This window comes from Haemaphysalis longicornis, unplaced genomic scaffold (genome assembly GCF_048455015.1).
Source record: "Haemaphysalis longicornis isolate Haplotype H1 unplaced genomic scaffold, Haemaphysalis longicornis Haplotype H1 scaffold_9, whole genome shotgun sequence".
Taxonomy (NCBI): Eukaryota; Metazoa; Arthropoda; class Arachnida; order Ixodida; family Ixodidae; genus Haemaphysalis; species Haemaphysalis longicornis.
In genome coordinates, this window is record NW_027526460.1 from 75421100 (window position 1) to 75440251 (window position 19152).

The 19152-nt window shown below is 46.8% G+C and overlaps 1 protein-coding gene across 1 annotated transcript in view; it reads right to left on the reverse strand.

Annotated features, from left to right (window-relative positions):
- LOC144152479 (uncharacterized) overlaps nt 1–19152 on the reverse strand; it is a 91945-nt gene that overhangs the window by 62077 nt on the left and 10716 nt on the right. The window lies entirely within an intron of this gene.

Sequence of the window (19152 nt, forward strand, 5' to 3'; positions counted from 1 at the left end):
TTCTCTTTTTGTGCGAGACATAATTTCACGCTAACTGGTCCTCGAACATGTCCGTAAATAACTTACACAGGTGGAGACGCACCGATCCAGGCGGTGTCTTGCGACAACATCATTCAAACGAATGAATTCGCTCTTAGAGACGCGCAAGCTTATTTCGATTTTTGAAGCGAAGCTTTCTAGGCCTCACTGATGGCGTTCGATGTCCCACCAAAACGTACTGCAGGCAGGGCCGGAGTGGGGGCTAAGGGGTCTGCAGCCCCGGACCCCAACTTTCAGAGGCTCCACTCGGCTATTAAAAAAAAACTCTGATTGATTCCTCTGTCATGGGAATCGGTAAAGCACGAAAGTGAAATGTGCAGCAAAATCTGCCGCTGAGAGTGATTTGCGGGTCGGCGGCTGTCTTGTGGGCGTGCTTGGAGAGTGACGTACTGCTGGCGGGTCGCTTCAGCAAAGGTGTACTGGCGTCATTACCGTTACGGACATAACGTCAGTGAAATCTTGGTGTATTCCAGAATAAAATACTTTCGTGTTAAAATATAAAACCAGAAAACGAACAACCATAAGTATAACGTACTCTTTAGTACTGAAGGCCGCTTCCCCGCAAGAAGACCCTTCGTGCAGGGGTGCACCCTTTACAGGCCGCGTGCTTCGTTGTACTGGCGTCATTTCCGTTACGTATATGACGTCAGTGAAATCTTCGTGTATCCCGGCATAAAACACTTTCGGGTTAAAAAAAATGCGGAGTGCGCTTGCTGCCCAAGCTGGAATCGAAAACCGACGGTCACCCGCCGCGGTGGCTCAGTGGCTAAGGCACTGCGCTGCTGAGCACGAGGTCGCGGGTTCAATTTCCGGCCGCGGGGCCGCTTTTCTGATGGAGGCGAAAAGCAAAAACGCCCGTGTGCACGAGATTTCGGGCACGTTAAAGATCCCCAGGTGGTCAAAATTAATCCAGAGCCCTCCACTACGGCGCGCCTCATCGCCTGCTTTGCGTTGACGCGTTAAACCCTACAACCAATCAATGAATCAATCAATCAATCAATAAATCAATCAACCAACCAACCAACCAACCGATGGCAACTCCCGAGTGTAAAAGTTGTATTTTTGCTCTGCATGTGTATATTTTCTAACCATGTTTTTGTTTCTATTCTGATCCTATCTATATTATACGTCCAATTCTTCCTTTTCTGATTCCCCCCTCCTTATGTAATGCCGTTCTGGGCCATTAGAGTATCTAAATAAATAAATAAATAAAGTAATTAAACTGAAGGGGACGTTCAATTCAAATGATGTAAAACCGAGCAGGATAATAAACGCAAAATTCGTAATTCGTTAATTAAAAAGAATGTTTTGTACATATAACAGTAAAATAATGCTTTGTTCCTATTACAATGATGACAATTTTATCACAAACCTCAAAGGAAGATGAAACATGCAAAGATAAAACATCAAGATAAAGCATGCAAATCAGTGCCTTAGCCATTTTCCATCAATTTTTCTATGACGTCATAAAATTCTTCATTGTGCGATTGGCGGACGCCGACCAAACCTAACTCAAAGTAAGATTACTGGGCGGATGTAGTGGGGCCTCCAGTTCTTTTTGATTATATCAGCTGAAACCGGACGTGCACCTAACACACCAATAGCTATGGTTTTAGTGTTGTCCAAAATTACGTCCCTCCTGTCGGTATCACGTCACTGCATCGCAAAATTTGCAAGTTTCTCAATATTTCTGCATTTTGTTTGGTTAAAAGAAGCACTTCGTGGCTGTAATGTAGCTGACGGAGTTACAAAAGGCTGGTTCTTTCAAACTGAACAGAGCTGAATTTGTCTTCACGGCCCCTTAAGCAAAGCCTCATACGGGCTCCGAAATCTGGGTACCTCAGTCTCTGCAGGTAATTTCAGTGTATAGTGCTTCTCAAGAAAGTTCATTGCGGTGACAACATTTTCAATCAATCTATTCGGTTATTGGAAGCGTAGTAGGGTGATCTAGACTTGACTTTTTAAAGCCAAGCTTTTTACCTCTACCCCCCAAGGCTTCTGTCGCAACAGTTGGTGTCAACAGAAAGCTCCCCTGGACAAATAAAAAGTTCCTGCAACCACCGAGAAACGAACCTGGAACGAACTGAGAAATAGAGCGAGAGCCCGTTGTCTTAACGATTGAGCTACGAGCCCACGAGGAGACGGAGGAGATAGACGGTGCACTCATCACCGGCCAGAGATGCGGGCTTACCCCCTGCGTTTTCGCCGAATTCCACGTAATAGCGTCACGCGACCTCTCGCGCCGCTGTGCGCTCCACGGCACGCGTCGGCCGTGTGCGTGCCTTGCGCATGCGCCAGGCGTTATAAAAATAAAAGGAAACTCACACGAACTCATGACATCGCACTCTCCTCCGTCTCTGCCGCCATCTCGTCGCCTGCGTCGGCGGCGGCAGAGACGGTGGAGAAGTGAGATCGTCTAACACCGGGTTTTAGCTTCCTTTAATTTTATAAAAAAGTTTTCCACTCAAGTGCTTCACCAATACAACTCAACCACCAACGTTCATGAAACATGCATTGATTTAACCTTAGGAAAGAATATCTCTTTGAAGTAATAAATGGTGTTGTTAAGTGCATTTCACTTGACTCTGGTTTCACTCTTTGTAGAGCCACGTGTGTGCATTCAAGTGACGTCGCATGGGCAATCGTTGTGGGTGTTGTTTGCAGCTTCGCGTTCCAGTTACCTTCGCAGGGTGGATTGGCGCGCATTTTTTTCCGCTGAACTGGTCGAGTTGTTTCGCTAGAGCTGCAGTTGTTAGGGCCGAAGCGCTAGACGCCAAATAAAAATGTTAGAAAAAGTATTCGTGTAACAAACTGTAAGACCGAGCACTCCTTTTCAAAGCTGCCCCTAATAAAAACAGCTTGCGCTCCAGTCTCAGCGAGAGGAATTGAAATTTATAGGCCTTGTGAAGTAATATGAGAATTTGCTAGTTTGGAAGTCCAGAAGATGTCCTTTTAAGTGTTGTATATGTCCAGGCTCTAGCTCATTGCTAATTTCTCTCATTTGCTGGTTTTTGATCAATGCGCACAAGAAAGTCATTTTTTCTCACTATTTTGTCACGAGTGATGAAGCTTGAGTCCAACATTATGGCGTTTCCGCGTTGTATTGAACGCAAACACTGATTAAAACGTGCTATCATTATATATGATTTCTATGGTGATTTCAATATTCGAAAGTTGCCCCTGTAGATACGTTTTGTTTAATTCTGTGCGTTTATATTTTGAAGTTTGAGTCCTTAATGAAAAGTTTGTTCTTTTGAAGAAAATGCACTTTTGTTTTTTGGTGTATCCTGAGTGCCAATGCGGCACTTCAATTACTCATAAATCTATGATGCATTGACGAATAAATCAGACAAGCGTGTACATCAGATAAGTCGTTAAACAGTATTAGAAATGAAGCTAAGAAAACGGTTTCTCGAACGATTGAAAATTATGCTTATTTTACCCCTGAACAGCTAGAGTAACATGTGAGTTTCTCAGTCTCGAGCCAGTAATAATCATTATCATAGTCGTCGTCCTTAGTGCCTCAAGGACGCTTTTAGCCCCGGGCCCCCAGGTATCTTAATCAGGCACTGACTGCAGGAAATCCAGCTTGTCACAACGGGCTTCACAAAAACGATGATGATGATAAGCGAAGGCACATCAAGCGCCTCAAAGAAAAAAAAACGCTTCCCATGGTCGTAACCAAACCTGGGCCACTCACGTTTAAAGCGAAACGTCTGTCCGATTGCGCGGTTCCAACAACCTCAAAGCAGTTTAGATTTTGAACTGACTTTAACTCAGGTTGCATGGGAGAAAGCCTTGCGGTTTAACCATCATTTAAACAGCAGCCGTAAGTACCACGAAGGCCGTTCTCTCAAGCACCCTGGACGGGAGATGTGCCGGCCTAAGCCCCTATCCCCGGACACTGCACCGGCCTTCACGGCCGAAGGGCCGAACAATGGAAGCTTCATCGAGTATCATTGGCATCCCAGAGACTAGATGACGATTACAAAAATTACACCATCTTCCCGAGGGGAACCCTGAGGTGATGCGAAGCATCGCAGAGTTCCAATCCAATCAAATCAAATCAAATCAAATCAAATCAAATCAAATCAAATCAAATCAAATCAAATCAAATCAAATCAAATCAAATCCAAGCCAAGCCAAGCCAAGCCAAGCCAAGCCAATCGAATCCAATCCAATGCCCCTCGCGAGAGAGTGTTCGCTATCGGAGAGGAGAGGGGGTGAGCGGCTGAGAGCGCAGCTGGCGCGGCGAGGAGAATGGGGGAGGGGTGGACGCCGACAACGCCGACAACAACGCCGGATGGATGCAGGGACAAGGCGAGTGAATGAGATGCGTCGCATCTAATATAACTCAAGTTCTTTTTTTATCGACGGTTCAGATGACCCAATCACTGGACGGGCGGGTGCTGCTGTTATGTGTCCCGAACGCGATGAAAAGCGCTAGAGACATCTTTACGACAACATGACACCCGAGATGGCCGAGCTAACAACCGCCTGTTCAACAGGCTGTTTAACGGCTAGACAAGCAATACCGACTCAAAAGAACCGATTATCATCACAAGCGCTATCAACGTTATACGCCGGGTCGTCTTGGATATCCGGCAACGGGTTACGCTGCAGGCCCGCGGACGTCTCGTGACCTTTTTATGCATCCCGGCCCACGCGGACACCTTGGGCAACGACGAGGCATACGCACTTGCGCAACAAGCAGCAAAGAAACCATCAACTGGGCGCGAAGTTGCATCAAGCGGACTCCAGCCCCCTCGTCTGTCCCTAACAACCCCTGAACTTTCTTTTGCTATAGCGTGATTACCGAAACCTCAGGACTAGTCGGCTGGTTATGACTACGAAAATACAGCCGGGCGACATGAGTTTATTTTTAACATAGAGTTCTATACCCGTCTCAGAATGAAAAATAAGTACCGGCTACGTGCCGTTCTAAGTGTGGAACGGCTCGGCATCCCTCCCCATTGGCCTAAAAAATTGCCCACTATCATTCATAAAATTCCGACTGCGTCCCACAGGACACCTCTTTCCAGCACTACAAAATGAGGTTTTAAAAAGATGCCAACTAGTCACATTTCTCGGTCAATAACAGCGCACGTACTGCTTAACTTCTCTTGCCCTGCCGATTACCAAAAACGAGCCGTAAAGCAGCTGGAATAATCAGCCCAACGAGCCTTTCGAAGCGTGCCAAATCCAAGCTGTGAACGGCGTCCGTTCACCGATCTACACTGCTTCATCGTGACACCAGGCCTCCACCGCTTACTTGCTACCCTACAAAGACCACTATTATCAACACGAAGCTGTTTTATTCCCGGATACACCAAGATTTTTTTGCGGCGTCATATCCGAAATGACGAGCGTACAACGAAGCAAGCTGCCTGCAAAGGGTGCACCCCTGTACCCAGGGTCTTCTTGCGGGGAAGCAACCTTTAGAACCGAAGAGTACGTTATACTTATGAATGTTCGTTTTCGGGTTTTATATTTTAACGCAAAAGGGCTTTATGCAGTGGTACCCCAAGGTTTCGCTGACCTCATATCCTTCACGGAAATGACGCCAGTACACCTTTGCCGAAGTGACCCGCCAGCAGGACGTCGCTCTCCAAGCACACCCACAAGACAGCCGCCTACCCGCAAATCGTGCTCAGCTGCAGATTTTGCTGCACAGTTCACTTTCATGTGTTACTGATTCCTACGACCGAGGAATCAACCACCGTTTTAAGTGCAATGCACTTCTTAAGCGACCCTGAACCTGCGTCCACCGGCGATGTCCGCATCACATACCCACGTGGGGGATTGGCCAGGAATCTCCTCGTCTTCCTTGGCAACGGGGGGAGATGGGCGCGCGCTGCCTGGCCGCTGGCATGGCACATACCCACGTGGGGGATTGGCCAGGAATCGGGCGTGAGAAGGGCTAATACACCCGCTTAAAGGAGTACTGACACGAAATTTCAAAGCTGAGATCCGCTCTAGCAATCAAGTACAACGACAACACAAATAGGTGTCTGTGAATAAATGCATCTTTCTTTCTTTGTAGTTGTGTGTGTGTGTGTGATCTCTCTTTCGCGAACATTACCGAACCGCGCAAATTCAACTCGTGCATTCGCACTTTCACATTATTCCCCTCGGGGAAATGCGGGGAACTTTTTTCATTATATTTTCTCAGTCCCCACAATCTTTGCCCTAAACACCGAACTCTGCGAAAGCGTAACATAACGTCTCTCTAAATAAACATGCATGTTACCCCACAACAGATGGCGCGCGAGCAGCGCGAACGCGAACTAAGAGCGTTGTGTGGAAGTATTCACAAAATGATGGGTACGTATGCGTGGTCTGCGGTAAAGAAACAGAAACTATGCAGCACATAGTGTTAGAATGCGACGGTATCCATCCAAATCTACATGAGGGAAATATTCGGCTTCCAGAAGCCCTAGTATTTAAGGGTAGCATAGAGGGAGGCTGTCGAGGCAACGAGAAGAAGATTATAATGCTGGTGGACGAAAACCAGAGAGGGTAATAATGTCTAGGACAGCTACCACCTGCAACAGAAAAAAAAAAGTATTTTGTGCCTGCCTCCGGGCACCGCTGTATTAAACGGGGAGTATAAAACAGATATATCAGTTTTTATTCTTAGTAAGTGGCACGTCATCCCTCCGTTTCAAAGAAGATACAACTAGCAATCAATCAATCAATCAATTAATCAATCAATTCATTAATCTCGGGGGTGCGTGCCTGCCTGTCTTATCTTAGGACAAACGTTACGCTTCGACCTCTAACCAACCGGTACCAGCAGTTTGGCGTACGTAGCTCGGCGTTATGACTGCGCAACGTTTCTTCCTATGCTTAGAGCTAACGAGGACGATTGGCCAACGCTCCCAGTCGTAGCAAAGGAGAGAAGAATAAAAAGACGCAAAGGGAAAGGATTATGATTATGATAATGAGAAAACTCGTTCGGCCATCGGAGACTGATGCTTTCCCATTAACGGTATCATAAGAACTGGTAGGGGTAAGGTAAATAATGACACGTCCTGGTCTTTCCAAAATTGCAGAAGGCACGTTTTGGTGAGCGTTAAGCCTCGTGGAAGGGTCGAAATCTTCGGTGACTGTCACATTTGTTCGCTGGAAAAACTGTGACCGGGAGGCCATCATTGCAGTTTTGCGTCACTCGGCCCAGAAATTTTCTGTAAAAACCACTTCACTGCAAGCACGTTCATTCTGAGGGAATGCCAACTTTAGTATGGGAGACATGATGGGGTTGTGCGAAAATGAAAATAACTCTGTAACAGCACTTCAACGCAAAAACTTGCGAGCGTTGTTACTTGTAAACAAAATTAACTCACTTGAATTATTCCCCTCCTGAGAATTCGGCAAAAATAATATTGTAAACTACTTCATTAGATCTTTCACATACAAGATTTACAGCGGCTCAGTTTTGCGAAAGGAGTGGCACAAAAGCGGGATTGTTTGTGGCTGTGGGAATCTGTTAGTTGCAAGTACATTTTTAGGGGCGAGGCACTTTAGGGGCTCGGGCTCTCGGTGTCTCCTGTCGTCGTCTTATGTAGTCACGGTAAATCAAATTGTCGAATGATGGTCGAAAAACACGTGTATTATGATTTATTTTAAAAAATGAAAATGCAGGAATAATCACGATTGAATTGCATTGATAACAGAAATTTGTTGAATTCTGTCTCAAAATTAATTTCAAACGCCAGGTTTTCTTCTGTAAAGCATACTTCTTAGCACGCTTCGGCGTGTGACACGAAGACAACTTACGGCCAGTTTGTATCTCATTTAATTGCTAAATGGAATACGGTTCAACGCGAGAGGCAGCCCCACAGCCTCAGCAAGCGCGCGATTGCTCCTCCCACCAGCGCTTCTCTGTTGCCCAATCAGCGCGCGCCGTTGGCAAGAGAGAGACTTACAATCTTTAAATACACGATACACTATACACTTTCCCCAGGTTTCACGTTAGTAAAAGTTGCGCGGTATTTTTTATGCTTTTTTATTCGGCATTAACGAAAATCGAATGAGGGTATTTTTTTTTGGATAAAATACGGCGAAATATTAGCGAAAAGTTCACAAGCGGAACCTAATATATCTGATTTCATCTGTTTTATTGACCTCAAAAGCGTGCTGTCCGTGCTACTGACCAAGCATTTGTGCTCCTTTGCATATGCATATGTTATCGCGCATCATATAGCTGCCTTGGGTGCTGTTTAATCTGCTGACTTTCCTTTACCTCCTCTGCCGTCCCTCCTGAATATTCACAGACAGACAGACAGACAGACAGACAGACAGACAGACAGACAGACAGACAGACAGACAGACAGACAGACAGACAGACAGACAGACAGACAGACAGACAGACAGACAGACAGACAGACAGACAGACAGACAGACAGACAGACAGACAGACAGATTAACGTATATGTAGCTAGGAAAGACTATCGTCTTTAAAAAGTATAGGAAAGCTATGCACTCATATATTGAAAGGCTAATAAGACGAGAGTACAGCCGAATACGCGTGTGGGCAGGCGATGGGAAGCGGCTTTGGCTTCTCAGCCCAAAAATATAAGCAACTCAGCCGATCAATCAAACGACGAATCTGGTTCTATTAGCCTATCAATCAATCAATAAATCAACCAGATTGGTTGATTTAACCAGATATGTTGATTGATTGATTGATTGATTGATTGATTGATTGATTGATTGATTGATTGATTGATTGATTGATTGATTGATTGATTGATTGATTGATTGATTGATTGATTGATTGATTTATTTATTGATTGATTAGTCACTGACTGACTGACTGACTGACTGACTGACTGACTGACTGACTGACTGACTGGCTGACTGACTGGCTGACTGACTGACTGACTGACTGACTGACTGACTGACTGACTGACTGACTGACTGACTGACTGACTGACTGACTGACTGACTGACTGGCTAAATATTGGGTTGATCGTCGGCTGAGCGTTGGATTGTCGGGATCCTTTGGCATTTGAACACATGAATACACCGTGGTTAAGGTATGGTTAAGCCACCATAGTTAAGGACGTGCGAGACCCACAACCTCCTCCGCTCTTTCGGGCCCCTGACTCCCGGTGCCTCGTGCCCGTCCTGCCCTCCCTTTGTTCCAGCGCCCCAAGGACGCAGGGCGCCACAGCTACGCGCCCCCGAATGCGGCGTGCTGGGCACGGACAGAGGAGCGGCGGCAGACACGCAACGCTAGCCCATCGATTCCGCCACTCGAAACAGAGAGCCGGCGCCCGCAGCCACGCACGTCTGTTTGCGCGTGGTATTATGGGGTCGCGGCGGCCAGCGTCCCCTCCGGAGCCCCGAGACTACCGCCTCCGCGGCGGCAGCAAAAAAAACGTGCGCAGACTCGCGAACGTCGCGCGACGCCAGCTGCCGCCTCGCTATTTACGGGGCTCTCTTGTGAGGTGTGAGGGGGCTTACAAACGGCGACATTACTGGAGAATTATTAACGCTGGATCCCAGATGGTTCCGCACCATTGAGGGCCAGTCCCAAACAAAGGAGACAATTTTCTGACATAATAAGGGGTTCGAACAATATCGCTTATGGGATTCGTATATCATCTATGCGAATATTAAAAAAAAAAGATTGGTTAACTACTTGAAATAAAAGGCGCGCGAACATTAAAACTTAGACCGGGAATCGGACACGAACAGTGAAAACTGAGTGCGGATTGAACCGAATATTTGCGAATACGAATAGCAAAAACTGACTGGCGAAACGAATGTCTTTCGAATACGGAGAAACGTAGCTAAAAAAAACATAACTTGGGCAGTCAGTACTGAATGACCGATCTGAAAATGATATATCTAATAAGAAATTCGTATACCACAAAAAGAAAACGCTACAAAACAATTAGAAATTAGGACACGATGGCAGAGCAGTGGAAACAAAATTTGGCCTACATTGCCATCAGGAATGCAGGTTCCTCAAGATGGTGTGAACACCGGAAGTATGTTAGACTCGGTGCAGTCCCAGCAGTCATTCACCCCTGCCAGGCATGCTAGCGGCTGGTGCAACCAGTGCCGTACTTGAAGCATTGACAACGAATATTAACTTCTGGTTCCTCACTCACCCCGATATATTCACAATAAACTTCCTTTCTTATTATAAATTTCACACAAGTAGCGTTCCACTTAAACTGACACATACCAGAATTGGCAGACACTTGTTTGGCGCAGGGTTTACATGGGTTCGCCTTTTGTAGCGTGAGCTACACTGGCCGAGGTTGAGCAGTTTCGCGTGGCTCCTGGAGAGCCGTGCTGCGCATGCGCGAGCAGCAGTGACGTCTCCCGGCGCACAGCTGGCGCGCCGGAGCTAAGGTGGCTAGAATGGTGGCTTAGTGGCTAAGGTGGCTTAGGTTAATGGCTAAGGTGGCTTAGCTTCTAAGGTGGCTCGCCACCTTAGCCTCTAAGGTGGCTAGCCACCTTACCGGAGCCGCCGCCGCCGCGACTGGACTGGATTGGATTGGATTGGATTGGATTAAATTGGATTGGGTTGGGTTGGATTGGATTTAAAATCGTTTTAGCAGCAGTGAGCATGATAATCAGCTAATCCCAGGCAACCAGGAAACCTAAGAATAACCAGCTGAACCTTAGCTCACGCTACGTATATCCTGGCATAGCTGGGCTAAACCACTGCTAATTTTTTTTTTGCACGGCCTAAACGGTGTGCAAAAAAAAAAAAAAAACACACGCAGAGAGGCAAGCCGTGCGGCGAAGCTTTTAAGCTTGCAAGTAGTGCGGAAGATTCCTAAATTTGAATATTCCAGCACCTCAAATACTTTGAAACGAGAAAACTGCGCTGCGAATTGAATCAAATAGCAAACACGATTCCCGAAGTGTTTGAAGTTCCTAATATTCGCACATCTCTACTATAAATAACTAGGGCAACCATTTTTGGAAGAGGTTCCCTCGAGCATTGCTAAAGGGATGCGAATAATTTATTCTCTACAATTATGTAACGAATGTAACAAATACTGGTGTTGAGCAATATCTCATTTGCTCATTTGTACCCACAGTGAGCCTCCATAGTATGAACACCGGTAATTTACAGTCGCGATCTTCACGAGCACCGGTGCTCAGTATATTCACAACAGACAAGTGGGTTACCAAGGCGACCAATTTAGCCTATAGCGCCGCATGACCAGCGCAGAAGGCCTATAGGCATATCGAACATGCACACGGCTGTATTGTATCGTACCTCCTATTCTAACAGCGGGCACTATTGGAATGGATCGTTATACATGTGCGCGGATATGTACTTCATCTTTTCAGCACGGCGCTAACATTCTGCTGAACCAGAAACTTTTAACATTTCACGCAGCGTGCGTCACGAAATTTATGTTGCCAAACAATAACGTGTTCCAGTTTTAAACGGACTGTCATTTCGACACAGCTAAGCGGCTGTAATAAATCTCTAGCGGGAAGTTAACCCCCCCCCCCCAACGCACAGTTCTACGGGGACAGGTGTCAATTTGCGGAACCGTGAAAGGGAGAACCGTGATAATCTTTTAAATACGAAATTCAGATTTCGCGGGTTTTACACGCCTAGGCTACAACTGTGCTATAAGGTGCGTCGTAGCGAGGGCTCTGAATGAACTATGACCACGATTAACGGTCGCCGCAATCTCGACGCATGGGCGTACTCGCGTCCCGCCTCCATCAGAAAAATGGCTGCCGCAGACGGGATCGAACCCACGTCCTTGGGCTAACCAGCACGACGCCTCGGCCACTGAGCCACCGCGGCCAGCATCTTTTCAATACAAAATACCTGCGTACAACGATGCGGCAATAATTTATAGCGCAGTTGCCTTTATGGTCCCACGCCGTAGGCGTTGAGCAAGCTAATTTTACGCGGCACCGCGCGAAACATTGTGCCCCGCGGACAAGGACATCGAGCATAACTAAAATTGCACTCGGCGTTTTCACGACGTGGGCTGGGTCCTGCCGAATAATGGGCGTCTGCGGGAGGAAATCGATGAAATTAGCCCGAGACTGGAAGCAATAGTGGTAATCGGCCATTTAGAGCCACGCGGCAAGGTCGCCCGAAAGGTCGCGGACGGCCAAAGGTGTAGCTGCTGCCCTGCCCGTTTGGGCGCAGCCTTTGTCAATCATTCACGAGGCAGGGCCTTGAGCTGGCCGCCTGCACTAAGCCTTACAGACTAGCGTCTCCGAGTCGGAGATTGTTACGAACCATGGTCCCTGTGTGCCACTGTGAGGCAAGGAATCGTTCTAAGTATGGCTGTAGAAATTTAGGCTTCGAAAAAGAAAGAGGTGTATTCACACAGGGTGATCAAAGTTAAGTCGACAGGATTTTTTTTTAATTTGGGGTTTAGATATGCGTTAAAACCACCTCTACAGTGAGGTTATGCACCCAGGGTGGCACAGAATGAGGTGGCAACTATTGATGTCGGTGGCTTAACTAAAATTGAATAACTAACTTTTTAATGGCTGCAGTGAGCAGGCATGTTTGTATTGTAAAGTTATACGCACTCGCGTTTCTACGCGGTTTTATTTGGCAGAATTCTTCTAGCGCATCCGTACTCTGAGATATCGAACTGCGAAGTTTAATTGCCGTTCGCATGATTACGCATGCAAGGCCGTGGGGACGGCGCAAAGCTCTTCCTTTTTGTTCTGTGTTTTGACAGCGGTTCTGAGTACTGCAGATTGCGACAACGCCAGCCAAGACTGAAAGGTTGCCAGTTATCACTTTTGCCTATGCCTCCACCCCGTTTTCAAACTAAATACCGTACACAGCAGGCACGCCACAAAAGGGAGGAGCTTTGCACCTGTCTTCGCTGCCTTGCATGCGCAATCATTCGAACGGCAGCTAAACTTCTCAGTTCTATATCTCGGAGTGCGGATGCGGTAGAAGAATTCTTCCAAATGAAACTGCGTAGAAACACGACTACGTCTAACTTTTCAATACAAACAAGCCTGCTTACTGTAGCCACTAAAAAGTTAATTATTCAATTTTAGTTGATTAAGCCCCCGACACCAACAGTTACCACCTCATTCTGTGTCTCCCTGGGAGCATAACCTCACTGTAGAGGTGGTCTTAACGTACATCTAAGCCCCAAATTTAAAAAAAAAAATCTGTCGACATAACTTTGATCACCCTGTATATTATTAGAAAAAACTCGGACAACCTTTTGTCAAGGGACCTGGCGAAGAGAAGTCCCTTGTTGAAACGTTGACGCCAGGCGCATGTTTCCCCCTTGTCTGGCGGTTTTTTTTTTTCTGTCAAAACACCATGCAAAATTCAATTGGGCAATACTATACGCATCACAAAGTAATAAAAGGTGACCTAAAACAATAGCCCGGTATATAGGCATAAAAAAAGCAGTAAACTCACAGGGCTTCATCCATCCATGCAGGAGTAGTGAAAGTCGGGAGTCCTTGTCTGTCGCGCCCGTCTCATCGATTTTGCACAAATCCGCACTGTACAACTGCCATTTGCGCTTAATCTTTCTCTAACTCTCACGGTTAAAAAACAAGGCCCAGCGTCACATGTAGGCCAGACTGTTCCGTATCCAAGGTCACACCTTGCGCTTCGACATCTGAAACACGCCGCCCTGTGTTATGGTCGAACCGTGTGTAAACGTCACCTTTCTTGGAATTTGGGGCTGGTTAAGCGATATTATCAATCACTCGACGGATTACATCTGGGCGAACAAATTAAGTTTTGTGCGCTTCGTAGCCTGCCCTGTGAGTGAGTGAGTGAGTGAGTGAGTGAGTGAGTGAGTGAGTGAGTGAGTGAGTGAGTGAGTGAGTGAGTGAGTGAGTGAGTGAGTGAGTGAGTGAGTGAGTGAGTGAGTGAGTGAGTGAGTGAGTGAGTGAGTGAGTGAGTGAGTGAGTGAGTGAGTGAGTGAGTGAGTGAGTGAGTGAGTGAGTGAGTGAGTGAGTGAGTGAGTGGACCTTCTTTCAAATTTGTACGCATGCAAGTAAATGGACATTAAAATGGGCTACATAGTAATTCAAAGGACCCGGGGCTCGTTAATTAACGTCCACATTAATCTCGTACGTATGGATTTGCTTAACCTTCATAAGAGTACTCGTTGTCAAGAATCGAACCAGCGCCGTCGTGTGTAGAAGCACATACTAAGCCAAGTCAAGCACAAGTTATAAAGCACCACCACTGCCTTCAACGTATTAATTAATTCTGTTTAGGCTGCGCACGTGCTGGCCTCGTACATAGCCTGCTAAAACAGTTGTAGAACTTTACTTTTATGCTCTCTTTTGCGGCTAATTAAAACCCTACATTGCTTCGTCCTGTCTTTACTTTGGTTTTATTACCTGTATATGCCTTTACTAGGCTCTTGTCGATTTTTTCATCGATAATTTAAATTATATTTATGTTGTCATTTGACGCCTTCTGAAAAATAGTTATTAAAAGGATTTTTTGATGGCTTACCCCATGTTTGGTACGTCTATTTTGAAATGGAACACCATAATATTTATTGTTTTTATTACCATCGGTATCATCATTGTCTGTAAACACTCATGCTTTCTCACTTTTAACTAGGTGAAATTTCTTTTTCGATACAACTAGAACCTCTAGAATGAAAGTAGGCGCCGTTGTTGAATATTTGTCTGAGCTTAGCGTCAAAAAGCGGTGCCGAACAAGAAATTATGGGGGTGTGGAAGAGCCAGTCAGCTTGGTAATGAACAAGGCTGCCCCCAGCTAAACCACCGGTGTCAGACAATCTTCAGAGAAAGAAAAAAAAAGTCCTGTTTTATGTAGTAATTATTTGTCTGTTGATGAAATATTGTCGAGGCGACTGGAGCGGCGCTTCAAAAGCAAGTCTTTGGAGCAGAGCTATAAGCAAGCTTCTACTCGGAGCCATCCAAGCAGGAAGTTCAGACGGGTAACTGTGAGCTTGCTAACGAGGGTAGCCTGTGTGATCTATTCTACATACAAAAAAGTAGGTGTGGTGGGGAACAGCGCAGAAGAACGTACAAAGCCTCCCTTGATATAGAAAAGGGGATTTAGGCAATGATACACAACATAAATGTGCCAGCGAGTCGATGGAAAAGTGTGATTATATTGGCTGGAACATTAAACCTTTCTTCCCTTTTTTACTCAACTTTGTTTCGCTGTGCGAGCTTCTAAAAGCGGGAATGCCCTTTCGAGCAACCATTTCTTTTGTTAGTCTAAATTAGACTAGATTCACTTTCAATTTTCTTCATAATAAAAACTCCTTAGTGCACTGACATCCGGCTGTAAGCCCGGATATCCCTGCGCAGTTGCGTGATTAGCTCTTGCCGACCCGCTTCAAGCTTTCTATCACAGGTCTACGTCACACTATAAGCTTCATTGGCTGGCGTGAAAAACCGTAACTCGTGATGCTGTCAAACGCAGGACAAGCTTGGAGTAACAGAAGTTGCGGAAGCTCCCACAACACAGAAAGAAAGAAAGAAAGAAAGAAAGAAAGAAAGAAAGAAAGTCAGGAAGGGAGGGAGGGAGGGAGGGAGGGAGGGAGGGAGGGAGGGAGGGAGGGAGGGAGGGAGGGAAACAGGGAACGAAAAGGCTGCTTTTCTTTTGATCACCTCTCTGATAAAAGACGTTTACTGCGTTCAGACGTGCCCAACCATACACCGACCTTAACTTTTCAGCCCTCTCCACACGCTTTCGAGATGAAAGTCGCATGCGTGAAACAAAGTTTAGTCGATGCCCTCTTTTGGGGTTACCAGGGGCGGAGTTCCCAGTTTTGTCCATTTCAGGTCCGTTTCAAAGTGTCCATTTCGAGTGAACCATAATCGACTGAGAGTGGACGACAAGAGCGTCTTTGCAAGCACAACTGCGTCACGAACAAAATGGACGCAAAATGAACATTTCTGAAACGGGCAGAACTTTGAATTCCGCCCAAATCGAAACCTCGCGTAACAGCAGCTCATCGCGAAATATCATAGAGCCATGAGAACGCAAAAACATAAGCGGCAGCGCGCGCGGGGGGCGTACAGCTGCCTGTGTCGTAAGGTCTTCTTGACTTGCAAAAATGACAGGGGGCCGTCTGTGAAGCCCCCTTCACAGATGGGGATGTTGACACCCGGCACGTTTACAAATCGATGCGCTGGGGAGGCGAATGTCAACCACACGAACCAGTTTTACCCACGTATTTCGTTTGTCGTTCGTCGTTTTTTTCCCCAAATGCTGCTCAAGAAGTAGGCAAAAAAGTTCATGCCGCGTGGCAAAGTCAACTTTACGCACAATTGCCAAGGCGCGACAGGAAGAAAAGACGGAAAGAGTTTCGTGGAGCGCATCATGAAAGGAGTCCACGTACCTGCAACACTTTTTTCAACTTTTTTTAAAAATCGTAAATGCTTGCAGAACGTAGTCACCCAACACACCCAGTACTTATATTAGGGGGTCGCAAAGTACCTCAGCCAAAAATGGCTACTCTTTGCACATCAGATAACTTGTAAACTCGCTCAAAATATTTTTCTCTCTTTCCCGGTCTTGACGTTCTTCGACGGCTCGAATTACGTCACTAAGGCCATGTAGCGGCTATTGGCCAGTTTTCATTCACTTGCAGTAATGAACGCTTTTCGATAGAAACTTAAAAAAAAGCCACTAGAACAAAGCAGAAATGGAAGGAGTATCTGCTACGACGAGCAATCACGCAGTGCCGCTCCGTGTTGGCGATAACTATATAGCTTTCGCAGTGGTTCCACACGCGAAGAAAAGAGTGAAAGGGCTTATCGAAAGTGCTGCAGGGTCCCTTTAAGAAACGCCGTAGCGGCATGTGACACAAATCTTGATCATACTTTGTGAATACGTAAAATCATATGTGTCTGTCTTCATCATTATAATCATCATTGTCACTGCATTCATCTGGCGTAGCAAGCCAGGCAGCTGAGCTGACATCGCCGGTCTCATTAAAGAATGTTTTCTCTCTCTCACTGCTCGTCTTGTCTGACCCACGATTTGGCGTTTTTGCGTCATGCGCTTTTAGAGACTACGAGGAAACTATACGAGCCTGCTTACGGAGGGCAATCTACATATGCATTACGGAACAGAAGCGCGGAGTGGAAGAGAAAAGTGCGACGGGTTAGGGAATATCCGGAGGATCGAGTGCAAGTGACGGAACAGGAGAGCTCGCACGGTCTTACGGACGGACAGACGGATGGACACGCTTATACGGGATGTTATCAATAAACGTGCTGTTGGTCTTTATCGCGCGACCTTTTGTTGTACTCATTTATTTGGGCTGAATATGGCTGACCATCCAGAGTGGTCGTGCAGTTAAACGATGGAAGGTGGGGGGAAGGGGTGGGGGGTGGGGGGGGGGGGGGGTGCATTACAGGGCATTACTTCGTCTTCGCAAAAATTTGAGGAGAAATGCACATTTCCAATCAAAATCACTCGGACGCCGCCATTTTGACCTGTCGCACGCACGCGGATAAAAAAATGCAAACTTCTAAAATCATCTGAGCATGCTCGCAACAGTCCAGAAAGGGGACGACGGAAAATTGGAGCTTAGACGTATACGAAAGCCTTCCTTCGCGTACCCAGCATTGAATCAAGGCATAAAAATTCCGTTGACACCTATGCACTTCTTATGATTTGTGAATGGGGAAAGCATCAATGTCCAATTTGACACCGCTGAATGCTCCATCGAGGCTTGCGCTGCGAGCAATGCTTTTAAATGTCGCTGCGGGCTATGTGTTCGAGTGTTTTTGCCTTAGCGTGTTGGCTGTAGACGGCAAGCTTTTGTTTAGTATTATTAAGAATTGTACTGCCACGCAGAGCAGCCTGGCTCACTGGTAACTGTTGCGCCGCTGGGTGAGGTCAGTGCGTGAATTATTAATTACGTAGACAACGCCGCATTCTTCCTTTACCACGTGGCTCCGCGCATGCGCAGACATCACCTAACAGCGCCGTTCTTTTCTTGTGTTTTATTGGTGCGAATGACGCTCTACGGACCGCTTCGATCCTTTTCACTGCTTCCTACGCCACCGACGCCGTTTTTCGTCTTTTTTCGGTGAATGGGCCATTTAACGCTTAACCCCGAAAGAGGAACGCGTCAAACGGAGTTAAATTTGTGTGCAATACGCGATATGCCACTTTAATGTGCCCACGCCGCGATTGTTTCATGATAAAGTGCCACTCTCATTGCTCAATCAATCTTGGTGCATTACCCTGCGTGTCACAGATGCTACGCATTGCTTGAGCACTTGCACCACCACCGCCGGGTTCATGATCTTGTGTACAATAAAGGGGTTCTCCTCCTCCTCCTCCTCCCTCCTCCTCCTCCTTCTCCTCCTCCTGCTCCGGGATCGTTTCCCTCGTCACGCATTTTTCTCTCAGTCTCCGCGGTGGCGCATACCATACTTCATTGCAGTGAGAAATGACACGGCCAATAACGTCGGGCGGGCCGTCAACGCACGGGACGTGCGTTATGCCTCAGTTGCGTAATCATCGTGCTGTACGCGCAGTGGAGCGGACGGTAATTCGTTAACGATCGCCACGAACGGAGACGAGAGGACTGCGGTTGCACGATCTGTATACCGAGGGCACAAACGCCTGGTCAACGACCACCACTACTCGGGTAGCGTCACAACACAATGGTTTGGACTCTTGCCAGAGACAGTGCGGGGAAGAAGAGCAATTCTCGGGATACTTTTTCGCAATGCTTACAAAGGCGATGTTGCCAGTGCAACTGATCAGTTGTGGCTGGCGAATAAGGGACATTGCACCGACGCATACAGAGTTCAAGATAGCTGCACAGGAAGGCATCTAACATAAGGGCGTATTGACCTATTGACATGTTCACTTTAAGTTCGCGTCGAGTAATAAGTCAGGGCAATGGCGAGCAACGCTTGCTGATGTGAACGATTCTGCAAACGTGCCTGCCGCCCATGAATATAACTTTGCACTCGCCGCCCCCAATCCCTCGTGTTCCCCAATTTCACGACGCCCCTAATCCCCATAATCCCCTTAATCCATCGGGTTCCCCAATTCCACGCCGCCCTAGTCCCTCTAATCCCTTGTGTTTTCTACTTTTACTCCACCCCCAATCCCTCGTGTTCCCCAGTTTTACGCCGTCCCTTATCCCTCGT